We start from the raw sequence: 18,694 nt of genomic DNA, 5'->3' as shown, positions 1-18,694 counted from the left end.
CAGGATGAGGAGGATATGGGTGTTGCTGGCGCTGGGGAGGAAATTGACAAGGAGGATTCTGATGGTGAGGTGGTTTGTTTAAATCAGGCACCCGGGGAGACACCTGTTGTCCGTGGGACGAATATGGCCGTTGACATGCCAGGTGAAAATACCAAAAAAATCAGCTCTTCGGTGTGGAGGTATTTCACCAGAAATGCGGACAACAGGTGTCAAGCCGTGTGTTCCCTTTGTCAAGCTGTAATAAGTAGGGGTAAGGACGTTAACCACCTCGGAACATCCTCCCTTATACGTCACCTGCAGCGCATTCATAATAAGTCAGTGACAAGTTCAAAAACTTTGGGTGACAGCGGAAGCACTCCACTGACCAGTAAATCCCTTCCTCTTGTAACCAAGCTCACGCAAACCACCCCACCAACTCCCTCAGTGTCAATTTCCTCCTTCCCCAGGAATGCCAATAGTCCTGCAGGCCATGTCACTGGCAATTCTGACGATTCCTCTCCTGCCTGGGATTCCTCCGATGCATCCTTGCGTGTAACGCCTACTGCTGCTGGCGCTGCTGTTGTTGCTGCTGGGAGTCGATGGTCATCCCAGAGAGGAAGTCGTAAGACCACTTTTACTACTTCCACCAAGCAATTGACTGTCCAACAGTCATTTGCGAGGAAGATTAAATATCACATCAGTCATCCTACTGCAAAGCGGATAACTGAGGCCTTGACATCCTGGGTGGTGAGAAACGTGGTTCCGGTATCCATCATTACTGCAGAGCCAACTAGAGACTTGTTGGAGGTACTGTGTCCCCGGTACCAAATACCATCTAGGTTCCATTTCTCTAGGGTTGCGATACCGAAAATGTACACAGACCTCAGAAAAAGAGTCACCAGTGTCCTAAAAAATGCAGCTGTACCCAATGTCCACTTAACCACGGACATGTGGACAAGTGGAGCAGGGCAGGGTCAGGACTATATGACTGTGACAGCCCACTGGGTAGATGTATGGACTCCCGCCGCAAGAACAGCAGCGGCGGCACCAGTAGCAGCATCTCGCAAACGCCAACTCGTTCCTAGGCAGGCTACGCTTTGTATCACCGGTTTCCAGAATACGCACACAGCTGAAAACCTCTTACGGCAACTGAGGAAGATCATCGCGGAATGGCTTACCCCAATTGGACTCTCCTGTGGATTTGTGGCATCGGACAACGCCAGCAATATTGTGCGTGCATTACATCTGGGCAAATTCCAGCACGTCCCATGTTTTGCACATACCTTGAATTTGGTGGTGCAGAATTTTTTAAAAAACGACAGGGGCGTGCAAGAGATGCTGTCGGTGGCCAGAAAAATTGCGGGACACTTTCGGCGTACAGGCAGCACGTACAGAAGACTGGAGCACCACCAAAAACGCCTGAACCTGCCCTGCCATCATCTGAAGCAGGAGGTGGTAACGAGGTGGAATTCAACCCTCTATATGCTTCAGAGGTTGGAGGAGCAGCAAAAGGCCATTCAAGCCTATACAACTGACCACGATATAGGAGGTGGAATGCACCTGTCTCAAGCGCAGTGGAGAATGATTTCAACGTTGTGCAAGGTTCTGCAACCTTTTGAACTTGCCACACGTGAAGTCAGTTCAGACACTGCCAGCCTGAGTCAGGTCATTCCCCTCATCAGGCTTTTGCAGAAGAAGCTGGAGACATTGAAGGAGGAGCTAAGACAGAGCGATTCCGCTAGGCATGTGGGACTTGTGGATGGAGCCCTTAATTCGCTTAACAAGGATTCACGGGTGGTCAATCTGTTGAAATCAGAGCACTACATTTTGGCCACCGTGCTCGATCCTAGATTTAAAACCTACCTTGGATCTCTCTTTCCGGCGCACACAAGTCTGCTGGGTTTCAAAGACCTGCTGGTGAGAAAATTGTCAAGTCAAGCGGAACGCGACCTGTCAACATCTCCTCCTTCACATTCTCCCGCAACTGGGGGTGCGAGGAAAAGGCTCAGAATTCCGAGCCCACCCGCTGGCGGTGATGCAGGGCAGTCTGGAGCGACTGCTGATGCTGACATCTGGTCCGGACTGAAGGACCTGACAACCATTACGGACATGTCGTCTACTGTCACTGCATATGATTCTATCACCATTGATAGAATGGTGGAGGATTATATGAGTGACCGCATCCAAGTAGGCACGTCACACAGTCCGTACTTATACTGGCAGGAAAAAGAGGCAATTTGGAGGCCCTTGCACAAACTGGCTTTATTCTACCTAAGTTGCCCTCCCACAAGTGTGTACTCCGAAAGAGTGTTTAGTGCCGCCGCTCACCTTGTCAGCAATCGGCGTACGAGGTTACATCCAGAAAATGTGGAGAAGATGATGTTCATTAAAATGAATTATAATCAATTCCTCCGCGGAGACATTGACCAGCAGCAATTGCCTCCACAAAGTACACAGGGAGCTGACATGGTGGATTCCAGTGGGGACGAATTGATAATCTGTGAGGAGGGGGATGTACACGGTGATATATCGGAGGATGATGATGAGGTGGACATCTTGCCTCTGTAGAGCCAGTTTGTGCAAGGAGAGATTAATTGCTTCTTTTTTGGTAGGGGTCCAAACCAACCCGTCATTTCAGTCACAGTCGTGTGGCAGACCCTGTCACTGAAATGATGGGTTGGTTAAAGTGTGCATGTCCTGTTTTGTTTATACAACATAAGGGTGGGTGGGAAGGGCCCAAGGACAATTCCATCTTGCACCTCTTTTTTCTTTTATTTTTCTTTGCGTCATGTGCTGTTTGGGGAGGGTTTTTTGGAAGGGACATCCTGCGTGACACTGCAGTGCCACTCCTAGATGGGCCCGGTGTTTGTGTCGGCCACTAGGGTCGCTTATCTTTCTCACACAGCTACCTCATTGCGCCTCTTTTTTTCTTTGCGTCATGTGCTGTTTGGGGAGGGTTTTTTGGAAGGGACATCCTGCGTGACACTGCAGTGCCACTCCTAGATGGGCCCGGTGTTTGTGTCGGCCACTAGGGTCGCTTATCTTTCTCACACAGTCAGCTACCTCATTGCGCCTCTTTTTTTCTTTGCGTCATGTGCTGTTTGGGGAGGGTTTTTTGGAAGGGACATCCTGCGTGACACTGCAGTGCCACTCCTAGATGGGCCCGGTGTTTGTGTCGGCCACTAGGGTCGCTAATCTTACTCACACAGCTACCTCATTGCGCCTCTTTTTTTCTTTGCGTCATGTGCTGTTTGGGGAGGGTTTTTTGGAAGGGACATCCTACGTGACACTGCAGTGCCACTCCTAGATGGGCCCGGTGTTTGTGTCGGCCACTAGGGTCGCTTATCTTTCTCACACAGTCAGCTACCTCATTGCGCCTCTTTTTTTCTTTGCGTCATGTGCTGTTTGGGGAGGGTTTTTTGGAAGGGACATCCTGCGTGACACTGCAGTGCCACTCCTAGATGGGCCCGGTGTTTGTGTCGGCCACTAGGGTCGCTTATCTTTCTCACACAGTCAGCTACCTCATTGCGCCTCTTTTTTTCTTTGCGTCATGTGCTGTTTGGGGAGGGTTTTTTGGAAGGGACATCCTGCGTGACACTGCAGTGCCACTCCTAGATGGGCCCGGTGTTTGTGTCGGCCACTAGGGTCGCTAATCTTACTCACACAGCTACCTCATTGCGCCTCTTTTTTTCTTTGCGTCATGTGCTGTTTGGGGAGGGTTTTTTGGAAGGGACATCCTGCGTGACACTGCAGTGCCACTCCTAGATGGGCCCGGTGTTTGTGTCGGCCACTAGGGTCGCTTATCTTACTCACACAGCGACCTCGGTGCAAATTTTAGGACTAAAAATAATATTGTGAGGTGTGATGTGTTCAGAATAGGCTGAAAATGAGTGTAAATTATGTTTTTTGAGGTTAATAATACTTTGGGATCAAAATTACCCCCAAATTCTATGATTTAAGCTGTTTTTTAGGGTTTTTTGAAAAAAACACCCGAATCCAAAACACACCCGAATCCGACAAAAAAAATTCGGTGAGGTTTTGCCAAAACGCGGTCGAACCCAAAACACGGCCGCGGAACCGAACCCAAAACCAAAACACAAAACCCGAAAAATTTCCGGCGCTCATCTCTAAAATCCACTTAATTTTCTTTACCCTATTATTAAAATGGTAATTGACAAAAACAAACTACATTGTCACCAGAAGAGCAATACAAAATGTACAAGTGATATATTAAAATCATCTTTCCAGCTTGAATTTCAATGATGCATTGGGGCAACGATTTTGTGAGAAACATCTTCACCCTTAAATAAAGATTTTCTTAATTCCTTACCTGTGTGATAATTAGATATCACCTTGTTTTCGCATTAAACAGACTTCCACATGAGAAAGCAGCAAGGATGCAGTGGCGTTAATGTTTCCTGGTGTCAACTTGTATTATTTCAGTAGACATTGAAATGAGGATGCATCTTGCTGCCTTTCCAATGAAGCAAGTTTAATTTAGTAATAGGTGAAAAACCATCCTTACAAAGGTGTTAATCAGAGACTTGGCTTTGTGGACACTTTTCAGAGAACAAATTTGTTAGCATAAAAATAAAGCCAGAAAATGAAGAGCTGTTTAATCACTCAATTGGATTTTTCTGCCAGCATATTTTTTTTCTCTGCAAACCACTGCTAAATTGTGCTTCCTAGCTGTTTTTATAAAATCAATGAATCAAATCTAACTCTGATTACATCAGAGAAGGCCAGGTACCCTACACCATAAGAGGGGGTTTGAAATTTTGACTTGTCTACTTAAAGATCACCAAAATCTGATAACAAGATCAATTACATCCCTGGGTGGGATTGAACCACCAACCTTTTAGTTAATAGCCATACACACTAACTGATTGCGCCACAAAGACACTTTGCGAAAGGGCATACTGACAAAGGCTAATAAGCATTCATCTAAAACGTTTCCTAGAAAAACTTTAAAAAGTCAATAATCTGGAGAGTTTTTGTAAGATGTTTCTTCAATCAACCAACGAAGAAACACATTGGTACTTTCCCATGATGAGTGAGTGCTTCAGGATCTCTGGCACTTACATGTGCAGCAGAGTACAGCAATGGAAGCATGCTGGGCCCATAACCCAGAGGTAGGCAGATTGAAACTATCCTTTGCTATATGCTTTTTTTTTGTTAATTAAAGTAATCCAAAACTGGGATTGATATTTTGGCTCTTTTATTTTTACTTAAAGTACAATAACTTTTACCATTTTAATTTGTTTTAATAGTATATTGACAGTATTGTTTTCTTTCAAAAATCCACTTAATTTTCTTTACCCTATTATTAAAATGGTAATTGACAAAAACAAACTACATTGTCACCAGAAGAGCAATACAAAATGTACAAGTGATATATTAAAATCATCTTTCCAGCTTGAATTTCAATGATGCATTGGGGCAACGATTTTGTGAGAAACATCTTCACCCTTAAATAAAGATTTTCTTAATTCCTTACCTGTGTGCTAATTAGATATCACCTTGTTTTCGCATTAAACAGACTTCCACATGAGAAAGCAGCAAGGATGCAGTGGCGTTAATGTTTCCTGGTGTCAACTTGTATTATTTCAGTAGACATTGAAATGAGGATGCATCTTGCTGCCTTTCCAATGAAGCAAGTTTAATTTAGTAATAGGTGAAAAACCATCCCTACAAAGGTGTTAATCAGAGACTTGGCTTTGTGGACACTTTTCAGAGAACAAATTTGTTAGCATAAAAATAAAAACAGAAAATGAAGAGCTGTTTAATCACTCAATTGGATTTTTTTTGCCAGCATATTTTTTTTCTCTGCAACCCACTGCTAAATTGTGCTTCCTAGCTGTTTTTTATAAAATCACTGAATCAAATCTAACTCTGATTACATCAGAGAAGGCCAGGTACCCTACACAATAAGAGGGGGTTTGAAATTTTGACTTGTCTACTTAAATATCACCAAAATCTGATCACAAGGTCAATTACGTCCCTGGGTGGGATTGAACCACCAACCTTTTGGTTAATAGTCGAACACACTAACCGATCGCGCCACAGAGACACTTTGCAAAAAGTACATACTGACAAAGGCTAATAAGCATACATCTAGAACGTTTCCTAGAAAAACATTAAAAAATAAATAATCTGGAGAGTTTTTGTAAGATGTTTCTTCCATCAACCAACGAATAAACACATTGGTACTTTCCCATGATGAGTGAGTGCTTCAGGATCTCTTGCACTTACATGTGCAGCAGAGTACTGCAATGGAAGCATGCTGGACCCATAACCCAGAGGTAGGCAGATTGAAACTATCCTTTGCTATATGCATTTTTTTTGTTAATTTAAGTAATCAAAACTGGGATTGATATTTTTGCTCTTTTATTTTTACTTAAAGTACAATAACTTTTACCATTTTAATTTGTTTTAATAGTATATTGACAGTATAGTTTTCTTTCAAAAATCCACTTAATTTTCTTTACCATATTATTAAAATGGTAATTGACAAAAAAAACTACATTGTCACCAGAAGAGCAATACAAAATGTACAAGTGATATATTAAAATCATCTTTCCAGCTTGAATTTCAATGATGCATTGGGGCAACAATTTTGTGAGAAACATCTTCACCCTTAAATAAAGATTTTCGTAATTCCTTACCTGTGTGCTAATTAGATATCACCTTGTTTTCACATTAAACAGACTTCCACATGAGAAAGCAGCAAGGATGCAGTGGCGTTAATGTTTCCTGGTTTCAACCTGTATTATTTCAGTAGACATTGAAATGAGGATGCATCTTGCTGCCTTTCCAATGAAGCAAGTTTAATTTAGTAATAGGTGAAAAACCATCCCTACAAAGGTGTTAATCAGAGACTTGGCTTTGTGGACACTTTTCAGAGAACAAATTTGTTAGCATAAAAATAAAGCCAGAAAATGAAGAGCTGTTTAATCACGCAATTTGATTTTTTTGCCAGCATATTTTTTTTTCTCTGCAACCCACTGCTAAATTGTGCTTCCTAGATGTTTTTATAAAATCATTGAATCAAATCTAACTCTGATTACATCAGAGAAGGCCAGGTACCCTACACAATAACAGGGGGTATGAAATTTGACATGTCTACTTAAAGATCACCAAAATCTGATAACAAGGTCAATTACGTCCCTGGGTGGGATTGAACCACCAACCTTTTGGTTAATAGCCGTACACACTAACTGATTGCGCCACAGAGACACTTTGCAAAAGTCCATACTGACAAATGCTAATAAGCATTCATCTAAAACGTTTCCTAGAAAAACTTAAAAAAAGTCAATAATCTGGAGAGTTTTTGTAAGATGTTTCTTCTATCAACCAACGAAGAAACACATTGGTACTTTCCCATGATGAGTGAGTGCTTCAGGATCTCTTGCACTTACATGTGCAGCAGAGTACAGCAATGGGAGCATGCTGGGCCCATAACCCAGAGGTAGGCAGATTGAAACTATCCTCTGCTATATGCATTTTTTTTTGTTAATTAAAGTAATCCAAAACTGGGATTGATATTTTGGCTCTTTTATTTTTACTTAAAGTACAATAACTTTTACCATTTTAATTTGTTTTAATAGTATATTGACAGTATTGTTTTCTTTCAAAAATCCACTTCATTTTCTTTACCCTATTATTAAAATGGTAATTGACAAAAATAAACTACATTGTCACCAGAAGAGCAATACAAAATGTACAAGTGATATATTAAAATCATCTTTCCAGCTTGAATTTCAATGATGCATTGGGGCAACGATTTTGTGAGAAACATCTTCACCCTTAAATAAAGATTTTCTTAATTCCTTACCTGTGTGCTAATTAGATATCACCTTGTTTTCACATTAAACAGACTTCCACATGAGAAAGCAGCAAGGATGCAGTGGCGTTAATGTTTCCTGGTGTCAACCTGTATTATTTCAGTAGACATTGAAATGAGTATGCATCTTGCTGCCTTTCCAATGAAGCAAGTTTAATTTAGTAATAGGTGAAAAACCATCCCTACAAAGGTGTTAATCAGAGACTTTGCTTTGTGGACACTTTTCAGAGAACAAATTTGTTAGCATAAAAATAAAGCCAGAAAATGAAGAGCTGTTTAATCACTCAATTGGATTTTTCTGCCAGCATATTTCTTTTTCTCTGCAACCCACTGCTAAATTGTGCTTCCTAGCTGTTTTTATAAAATCACTGAATCAAATCTAACTCTGATTACATCAGAGAAGGCCAGGTACCCTACACAATAAGAGGGGGTTTGAAATTTTGACTTGTCTACTTAAATATCACCAAAATCTGATCACAAGGTCAATTACATCCCTGGGTGGGATTGAACCACCAACCTTTTGGTTAATAGTCGAACACACTAACCGATCGCGCCACAGAGACACTTTGCAAAAAGTACATACTGACAAAGGCTAATAAGCATACATCTAGAACGTTTCCTAGAAAAACATTAAAAAATAAATAATCTGGAGAGTTTTTGTAAGATGTTTCTTCCATCAACCAACGAATAAACACATTGGTACTTTCCCATGATGAGTGAGTGCTTCAGGATCTCTTGCACTTACATGTGCAGCAGAGTACTGCAATGGAAGCATGCTGGACCCATAACCCAGAGGTAGGCAGATTGAAACTATCCTTTGCTATATGCATTTTTTTTTGTTAATTTAAGTAATCAAAACTGGGATTGATATTTTTGCTCTTTTATTTTTACTTAAAGTACAATAACTTTTACCATTTTAATTTGTTTTAATAGTATATTGACAGTATAGTTTTCTTTCAAAAATCCACTTAATTTTCTTTACCCTATTATTAAAATGGTAATTGACAAAAAAAACTACATTGTCACCAGAAGAGCAATACAAAATGTACAAGTGATATATTAAAATCATCTTTCCAGCTTGAATTTCAATGATGCATTGGGGCAACAATTTTGTGAGAAACATCTTCACCCTTAAATAAAGATTTTCGTAATTCCTTACCTGTGTGCTAATTAGATATCACCTTGTTTTCACATTAAACAGACTTCCACATGAGAAAGCAGCAAGGATGCAGTGGCGTTAATGTTTCCTGGTTTCAACCTGTATTATTTCAGTAGACATTGAAATGAGGATGCATCTTGCTGCCTTTCCAATGAAGCAAGTTTAATTTAGTAATAGGTGAAAAACCATCCCTACAAAGGTGTTAATCAGAGACTTGGCTTTGTGGACACTTTTCAGAGAACAAATTTGTTAGCATAAAAATAAAGCCAGAAAATGAAGAGCTGTTTAATCACGCAATTTGATTTTTTTGCCAGCATATTTCTTTTTCTCTGCAACCCACTGCTAAATTGTGCTTCCTAGATGTTTTTATAAAATCATTGAATCAAATCTAACTCTGATTACATCAGAGAAGGCCAGGTACCCTACACAATAACAGGGGGTATGAAATTTGACTTGTCTACTTAAAGATCACCAAAATCTGATAACAAGGTCAATTACGTCCCTGGGTGGGATTGAACCACCAACCTTTTGGTTAATAGCCGTACACACTAACTGATTGCGCCACAGAGACACTTTGCAAAAGTACATACTGACAAATGCTAATAAGCATTCATCTAAAACGTTTCCTAGAAAAACTTAAAAAAGTCAATAATCTGGAGAGTTTTTGTAAGATGTTTCTTCTATCAACCAACGAAGAAACACATTGGTACTTTCCCATGATGAGTGAGTGCTTCAGGATCTCTTGCACTTACATGTGCAGCAGAGTACAGCAATGGAAGCATGCTGGGCCCATAACCCAGAGGTAGGCAGATTGAAACTATCCTCTGCTATATGCATTTTTTTTTGTTAATTAAAGTAATCCAAAACTGGGATTGATATTTTGGCTCTTTTATTTTTACTTAAAGTACAATAACTTTTACCATTTTAATTTGTTTTAATAGTATATTGACAGTATTGTTTTCTTTCAAAAATCCACTTCATTTTCTTTACCCTATTATTAAAATGGTAATTGACAAAAACAAACTACATTGTCACCAGAAGAGCAATACAAAATGTACAAGTGATATATTAAAATCATCTTTCCAGCTTGAATTTCAATGATGCATTGGGGCAACGATTTTGTGAGAAACATCTTCACCCTTAAATAAAGATTTTCTTAATTCCTTACCTGTGTGCTAATTAGATATCACCTTGTTTTCACATTAAACAGACTTCCACATGAGAAAGCAGCAAGGATGCAGTGGCGTTAATGTTTCCTGGTGTAAACCTGTATTATTTCAGTAGACATTGAAATGAGGATGCATCTTGCTGCCTTTCCAATGAAGCAAGTTTAATTTAGTAATAGGTGAAAAACCATCCCTACAAAGGTGTTAATCAGAGACTTGGCTTTGTGGACACTTTTCAGAGAACAAATTTGTTAGCATAAAAATAAAGCCAGAAAATGAAGAGCTGTTTAATCACGCAATTTGATTTTTTTGCCAGCATATTTCTTTTTCTCTGCAACCCACTGCTAAATTGTGCTTCCTAGATGTTTTTATAAAATCATTGAATCAAATCTAACTCTGATTACATCAGATAAGGCAAGGTACCCTACACAATAACAGGGGGTATGAAATTTGACTTGTCTACTTAAAGATCACCAAAATCTGATAACAAGGTCAATTACGTCCCTGGGTGGGATTGAACTACCAACCTTTTGGTTAATAGCCGTACACACTAACTGATTGCGCCACAGAGACACTTTGCAAAAGTACATACTGACAAATGCTAATAAGCATTCATCTAAAACGTTTCCTAGAAAAACTTAAAAAAAGTCAATAATCTGGAGAGTTTTTGTAAGATGTTTCTTCTATCAACCAACGAAGAAACACATTGGTACTTTCCCATGATGAGTGAGTGCTTCAGGATCTCTTGCACTTACATGTGCAGCAGAGTACAGCAATGGAAGCATGCTGGGCCCATAACCCAGAGGTAGGCAGATTGAAACTATCCTTTGCTATATGCTTTTTTTTTGTTAATTAAAGTAATCCAAAACTGGGATTGATATTTTGGCTCTTTTATTTTTACTTAAAGTACAATAACTTTTACCATTTTAATTTGTTTTAATAGTATATTGACAGTATTGTTTTCTTTCAAAAATCCACTTCATTTTCTTTACCCTATTATTAAAATGGTAATTGACAAAAACAAACTACATTGTCACCAGAAGAGCAATACAAAATGTACAAGTGATATATTAAAATCATCTTTCCAGCTTGAATTTCAATGATGCATTGGGGCAACGATTTTGTGAGAAACATCTTCACCCTTAAATAAAGATTTTCTTAATTCCTTACCTGTTTGCTAATTAGATATCACCTTGTTTTCACATTAAACAGACTTCCACATGAGAAAGCAGCAAGGATGCAGTGGCGTTAATGTGTTTCCTGGTGTAAACCTGTATTATTTCAGTAGACATTGAAATGAGGATGCATCTTGCTGCCTTTCCAATGAAGCAAGTTTAATTTAGTAATAGGTGAAAAACCATCCCTACAAAGGTGTTAATCAGAGACTTTGCTTTGTGGACACTTTTCAGAGAACAAATTTGTTAGCATAAAAATAAAGCCAGAAAATGAAGAGCTGTTTAATCACTCAATTGGATTTTTCTGCCAGCATATTTCTTTTTCTCTGCAACCCACTGCTAAATTGTGCTTCCTAGCTGTTTTTATAAAATCACTGAATCAAATCTAACTCTGATTACATCAGAGAAGGCCAGGTACCCTACACCATAACAGGGGGTTTGAAATTTTGACTTGTCTACTTAAAGATCACCAAAATCTGATAACAAGGTCAATTACGTACCTGGGTGGGATTGAACCACCAACCTTTTGGCTAATAGCCGTACACACTAACTAATTGTGCCACAGAGACACATTGCAAAAGTATATACTGACAAGGGCTAATAAGCATTCATCTAAAACGTTTCCTAGAAAAACTTTAAAAAGTCAATAATCTGGAGAGTTTTTGTAAGATGTTTCTTCCATCAACCAACGAAGAAACACATTGGTACTTTCCCATGATGAGTGAGTGCTTCAGGATCTCTTGCACTTACATGTGCAGCAGAGTACAGCAATGGAAGCATGCTGGGCCCATAACCCAGAGGTAGGCAGATTGAAACTATCCTTTGCTATATGCTTTTTTTTTGTTAATTAAAGTAATCCAAAACTGGGATTGATATTTTGGCTCTTTTATTTTTACTTAAAGTACAATAACTTTTACCATTTTAATTTGTTTTAATAGTATATTGACAGTATTGTTTTCTTTCAAAAATCCACTTAATTTTCTTTACCCTATTATTAAAATGGTAATTGACAAAAACAAACTACATTGTCACCAGAAGAGCAATACAAAATGTACAAGTGATATATTAAAATCATCTTTCCAGCTTGAATTTCAATGATGCATTGGGGCAACGATTTTGTGAGAAACATCTTCACCCTTAAATAAAGATTTTCTTAATTCCTTACCTGTGTGATAATTAGATATCACCTTGTTTTCGCATTAAACAGACTTCCACATGAGAAAGCAGCAAGGATGCAGTGGCGTTAATGTTTCCTGGTGTCAACTTGTATTATTTCAGTAGACATTGAAATGAGGATGCATCTTGCTGCCTTTCCAATGAAGCAAGTTTAATTTAGTAATAGGTGAAAAACCATCCTTACAAAGGTGTTAATCAGAGACTTGGCTTTGTGGACACTTTTCAGAGAACAAATTTGTTAGCATAAAAATAAAGCCAGAAAATGAAGAGCTGTTTAATCACTCAATTGGATTTTTCTGCCAGCATATTTTTTTTCTCTGCAAACCACTGCTAAATTGTGCTTCCTAGCTGTTTTTATAAAATCAATGAATCAAATCTAATTACATCAGAGAAGGCCAGGTACCCTACACCATAAGAGGGGGTTTGAAATTTTGACTTGTCTACTTAAAGATCACCAAAATCTGATAACAAGATCAATTACATCCCTGGGTGGGATTGAACCACCAACCTTTTGGTTAATAGCCGTACACACTAACTGATTGCGCCACAGAGACACTTTGCGAAAGGGCATACTGACAAAGGCTAATAAGCATTCATCTAAAACGTTTCCTAGAAAAACTTTAAAAAGTCAATAATCTGGAGAGTTTTTGTAAGATGTTTCTACCATCAACCAACGAAGAAACACATTGGTACTTTCCCATGATGAGTGAGTGCTTCAGGATCTCTTGCACTTACATGTGCAGCAGAGTACAGCAATGGAAGCATGCTGGGCTCATAACCCAGAGGTAGGCAGATTGAAACTATCCTCTGCTGTATGCTTTTTTTTTTTAATTAAAGTAATCCAAAACTGGGATTGATATTTTGGCTCTTTTATTTTTACTTAAAGTACAATAACTTTTACCATTTTAATTTGTTTTAATAGTATATTGACAGTATTGTTTTCTTTCAAAAATCCACTTTATTTTCTTTACCCTATTATTAAAATGGTAATTGACAAAAACAAACTACATTGTCACCAGAAGAGCAATACAAAATGTACAAGTGATATATTAAAATCATCTTTCCAGCTTGAATTTCAATGATGCATTGGGGCAACGATTTTGTGAGAAACATCTTCACCCTTAAATAAAGATTTTCTTAATTCCTTACCTGTGTGCTAATTAGATATCACCTTGTTTTCACATTAAACAGACTTCCACATGAGAAAGCAGCAAGGATGCAGTGGCGTTAATGTTTCCTGGTGTCAACCTGTATTATTTCAGTAGACATTGAAATGAGGATGCATCTTGCTGCCTTTCCAATGAAGCAAGTTTAATTTAGTAATAGGTGAAAAACCATCCCTACAAAGGTGTTAATCAGAGACTTGGCTTTGTGGACACTTTTCAGAGAACAAATTTGTTAGCATAAAAATAAACCAGAAAATGAAGAGCTGTTTAATCACTCAATTGGATTTTTTTGCCAGCATATTTTTTTTTCTCTGCAACCCACTGCTAAATTGTGCTTCCTAGCTGTTTTTTATAAAATCACTGAATCAAATCTAACTCTGATAACATCAGAGAAGGCCAGGTACCCTACACAATAAGAGGGGGTTTGAAATTTTGACTTGTCTACTTAAATATCACCAAAATCTGATCACAAGTTCAATTACGTCCCTGGGTGGGATTGAACCACCAACCTTTTGGTTAATAGCCTTACACACTAACCAATTGCGCCACAGAGACACTTTGCAAAAGTACATACTGACAAAGGCTAATAAGCATTCATCTAGAACGTTTCCTAGAAAAACTTTAAAAAGTCAATAATCTGGAGAGTTTTTGTAAGATGTTTCTTCCATCAACCAATGAAGAAACACATTGGTACTTTCCCATGATGAGTGAGTGCTTCAGGATCTCTTGCACTTACATGTGCAGCAGAGTACTGCAATGGAAGCATGCTGGGCCCATAACCCAGAGGTAGGCAGATTGAAACTATCCTTTGCTATATGCATTTTTTTTTGTTAATTAAAGTAATCCAAAACTGGGATTGATATTTTGGCTCTTTTATTTTTACTTAAAGTACAATAACTTTTACCATTTTAATTTGTTTTGATAGTATATTGACAGTATTGTTTTCTTTCAAAAATCCACTTAATTTTCTTTACCCTATTATTAAAATGGTAATTGACAAAAACAAACTACATTGTCACCAGAAGAGCAATACAAAATGTACAAGTGATATATTAAAATCATCTTTCCAGCTTGAATTTCAATGATGCATTGGGGCAACGATTTTGTGAGAAACATCTTCACCCTTAAATAAAGATTTTCTTAATTCCTTACCAGTGTGATAATTAGATATCACCTTGTTTTCACATTAAACAGACTTCCACATGAGAAAGCAGCAAGGATGCAGTGGCATTAATGTTTCCTGGTGTCAACCTGTATTATTTCAGTAGACATTGAAATGAGGATGCATCTTGTTGCCTTTCCAATGAAGCAAGTTTAATTTAGTAATAGGTGAAAAACCATCCCTACAAAGGTGTTAATCAGAGACTTGGCTTTGTGGACACTTTTCAGAGAACAAATTTGTTAGCATAAAAATAAAGCCAGAAAATGAAGAGCTGTTTAATCACTCAATTGGATTTTTTTGCCAGCATATTTCTTTTTCTCTGCAACCCACTGATAAATTGTGCTTCCTAGCTGTTTTTATAAAATCACTGAATCAAATCTAACTCTGATTACATCAGAGAAGGCTAGGTACCCTACACAATAAGAGGGGGTTTGAAATTTTGACTTGTCTACTTAAATATCACCAAAATCTGATCACAAGGTCAATTACGTCCCTGGGTAGGATTTAACCACCAACCTTTTGGTTAATAGCCGTACACACTAACCAATTGCGCCACAGAGACACTTTGCAAAAAGTACATACTGACAAAGGCTAATAAGCATTCATCTAGAACGTTTCCTAGAAAAACTTTAAAAAGTCAATAATCTGGAGAGTTTTTGTAAGATGTTTCTTCCATCAACCAACAAAGAAACACATTGGTACTTTCCCATGATGAGTGAGTGCTTCAGGATCTCTTGCACTTACATGTGCAGCAAAGTACTGCAATGGAAGCATGCTGGGCCCATAACCCAGAGGTAGGCAGATTGAAACTATCCTTTGCTATATGCATTTTTTTTGTTAATTAAAGTAATCCAAAACTGGGATGGATATTTTTGCTCTTTTATTTTTACTTAAAGTACAATAACTTTTACCATTTTAATTTGTTTTAATAGTATATTGACAGTATTGTTTTCTTTCAAAAATCCACTTTATTTTCTTTACCCTATTATTAAAATGGTAATTGACAAAAACAAACTACATTGTCACCAGAAGAGCAATACAAAATGTACAAGTGATATATTAAAATCATCTTTCCAGTTTGAATTTCAATGATGCATTGGGGCAACGATTTTGTGAGAAACATCTTCACCCTTAAATAAAGATTTTCTTAATTCCTTACCTGTGTGCTAATTAGATATCACCTTGTTTTCACATTAAACAGACTTCCACATGAGAAAGCAGCAAGGATGCAGTGGCGTTAATGTTTCCTGGTGTCAACCTGTATTATTTCAGTAGACATTGAAATGAGGATGCATCTTGCTGCCTTTCCAATGAAGCAAGTTTAATTTAGTAATAGGTGAAAAACCATCCTTACAAAGGTGTTAATCAGAGACTTGGCTTTGTGGACACTTTTCAGAGAACAAATTTGTTAGCATAAAAATAAAGCCAGAAAATGAAGAGCTGTTTAATCACTCAATTGGATTTTTCTGCCAGCATATTTTTTTTCTCTGCAACCTACTGCTAAATTGTGCTTCCTAGCTGTTTTTATAAAATCACTGAATCAAATCTAACTCTGATTACATCAGGGAAGGCCAGGTACCCACACCATAACAGGGGGTTTGAAATTTTGACTTGTCTACTTAAATATCACCAAAATCTGATCACAAGGTCAATTACATCCCTGGGTGGGATTGAACCACCAACCTTTTGGTTAATAGCCAAACACACTAACCGATTGCGCCACAGAGACACTTTGCAAAAAGTTCATACTGACAAAGGCTAATAAGCATTCATCTAGAACGTTTCCTAGAAAAACTTTAAAAAGTCAATAATCTGGAGAGTTTTTGTAAGATGTTTCTTCCATCAACCAACGAAGAAACACATTGGTACTTTCCCATGATGAGTGAGTGCTTCAGGATCTCTTGCACTTACATGTGCAGCAGAGTACTGCAATGGAAGCATGCTGGGCCGATAACCCAGAGGTAGGCAGATTGAAACTACCCTCTGCTATATGCATTTTTTTTTAATTAAAGTAATCCAAAATTGGGATTGATATTTTAGCTCTTTTATTTTTACTTAAAGTACAATAACTTTTACCATTTTAATTTGTTTAATAGTATATTGACAGTATTGTTTTCTTTCAAAAATCCACTTAATTTTCTTTACCCTATTATTAAAATGGTAATTGACAAAAACAAACTACATTGTCACCAGAAGAGCAATACAAAATGTACAAGTGATATATTAAAATCATCTTTCCAGCTTGAATTTCAATGATGCATTGGGGCAACGATTTTGTGAGAAACATCTTCACCCTTAAATAAAGATTTTCTTAATTCCTTACCTGTATGCTAATTAGATATCACCTTGTTTTCACATTAAACAGACTTCCACATGAGAAAGCAGCAAGGATGCAGTGGCGTTAATGTTTCCTGGTGTCAACCTGTATTATTTCAGTAGATATTGAAATGACGATGCATCTTGCTGCCTTTCCAATGAAGCAAGTTTAATTTAGTAATAGGTGAAAAACCATCCTTACAAAGGTGTTAATCAGAGACTTGGCTTTGTGGACACTTTTCAGAGAACAAATTTGTTAGCATAAAAATAAAGCCAGAAAATGAAGAGCTGTTTAATCACTCAATTGGATTTTTTTGCCAGCATATTTCTTTTTCTCTGCAACCCACTGCTAAATTGTGCTTCCTAGCTGTTTTTTTTTATAAAATCACTTAATCAAATCTAACTCTGATTACATCAGAGAAGGCCAGGTACCCTACACCACAAGAGGGGGTTTGAAATTTTGACTTGTCTACTTAAAGATCACCAAAATCTGATAACAAGGTAAATTACGTCCCTGGGTGGGATTGAACCACCAACCTTTTGGATAATAACAGAACACGCTAACTGATTGCGCCATAGTGACACTTTGCAAACGTACATTCTGACAAACGCTAATAAGCATTCATCTAGAACGTTTCCTAGAAAAACTTTAAAAAGTCAATAATCTGGAGAGTTTTTGTAAGATGTTTCTTCCATCAATCAACGAAGAACATTCAAGCTGATTTCTTGCAGCAGCTGGGCACTGTAACAGCTCCAGAGCTGCTCTGTAAGGCAACTAAAAGGGTGTGGGCCCTGCAGCACTACCTGTAGTTCGCATTGTGCGTTGGAAGGCACAAAGTAAGCAGACGGGAGAAGTCAGGATAGTGCGCAAGGGCATAGAAAGGAGCGGCTCAAGAAAAGAGAAGTGGAAACAGACAGCAAACTAGGCTGGAGAGAGACCTGAGACAAAGAGATCTGAATTATACGAGAGCCGACCAGGGGAAACACAAATTATGCAGTCGAGTTTCCCACATTTGGGGAAATCGCTGGAGCAGCACACACAGAGTGCAATGGGTGAGCCTTGCCCTGGGAGAAGCACCTTCATGATCATAGTATCTCACCTGGCAGGTAAGTAGGAGTTGGGCAAGAGCTGAGGAGGGTCGCTGCTCGGGCACCCCCCTGTTAAGTGAAGGAGATCCAACTGAGGCAGCACAAGAGAACTCTCGAAAGAAGAACAAGGCTAGAGGAAGATCTGAGACACAGAAATCTGGCTTTTACCAGAGCTGACCAAAGGAAAGCACAAACACAGTCCCCCACTACCACAAATAATGCAGTCGAGTTTCCCACATTTGGGGAAATCACAGGGGTCAGCATACCCAGAATGCAATGAATGAACCTCACCCTGGGAGAACAATCTTCATGACCATGGTATCTCCTATGCAAAATAAGTATGATTTGGGATAGGGCTGGGGAGGGCCGCTGCTCAGGCACAGCTCTGTCAAGTAAAGGAGATTCAACTGAGGCAGCACAAGGGAACTCTCATCTGGGGACAACAACTGCAGGGAGAACACAT

General features: G+C 38.6%; 3 non-coding genes across 3 annotated transcripts; all 3 read right to left on the bottom strand.

Moving 5' to 3' along the window:
* Positions 1 to 16,481: 16,481 nt before the first annotated feature.
* On the bottom strand, positions 16,482 to 16,555 carry TRNAN-AUU (transfer RNA asparagine (anticodon AUU)). Its single transcript has one exon. It is a non-coding gene; the product is annotated as a tRNA-Asn (tRNA).
* A 1,539-nt stretch (positions 16,556 to 18,094) lies between these two features.
* LOC135042650 (U1 spliceosomal RNA) lies at positions 18,095 to 18,257 on the bottom strand. Its single transcript, XR_010235744.1, has one exon. It is a non-coding gene; the product is annotated as a U1 spliceosomal RNA (small nuclear RNA).
* A 152-nt stretch (positions 18,258 to 18,409) lies between these two features.
* On the bottom strand, positions 18,410 to 18,573 carry LOC135042638 (U1 spliceosomal RNA). Its single transcript, XR_010235732.1, has one exon. It is a non-coding gene; the product is annotated as a U1 spliceosomal RNA (small nuclear RNA).
* Between the last annotated feature and the right edge of the window lie 121 nt (positions 18,574 to 18,694).

Source organism: Pseudophryne corroboree, unplaced genomic scaffold (assembly GCF_028390025.1).
Source record: "Pseudophryne corroboree isolate aPseCor3 unplaced genomic scaffold, aPseCor3.hap2 scaffold_831, whole genome shotgun sequence".
NCBI classification, from domain to species: domain Eukaryota; kingdom Metazoa; phylum Chordata; class Amphibia; order Anura; family Myobatrachidae; genus Pseudophryne; species Pseudophryne corroboree.
This window is presented reverse-complemented; position numbering and strand designations above follow the sequence as displayed.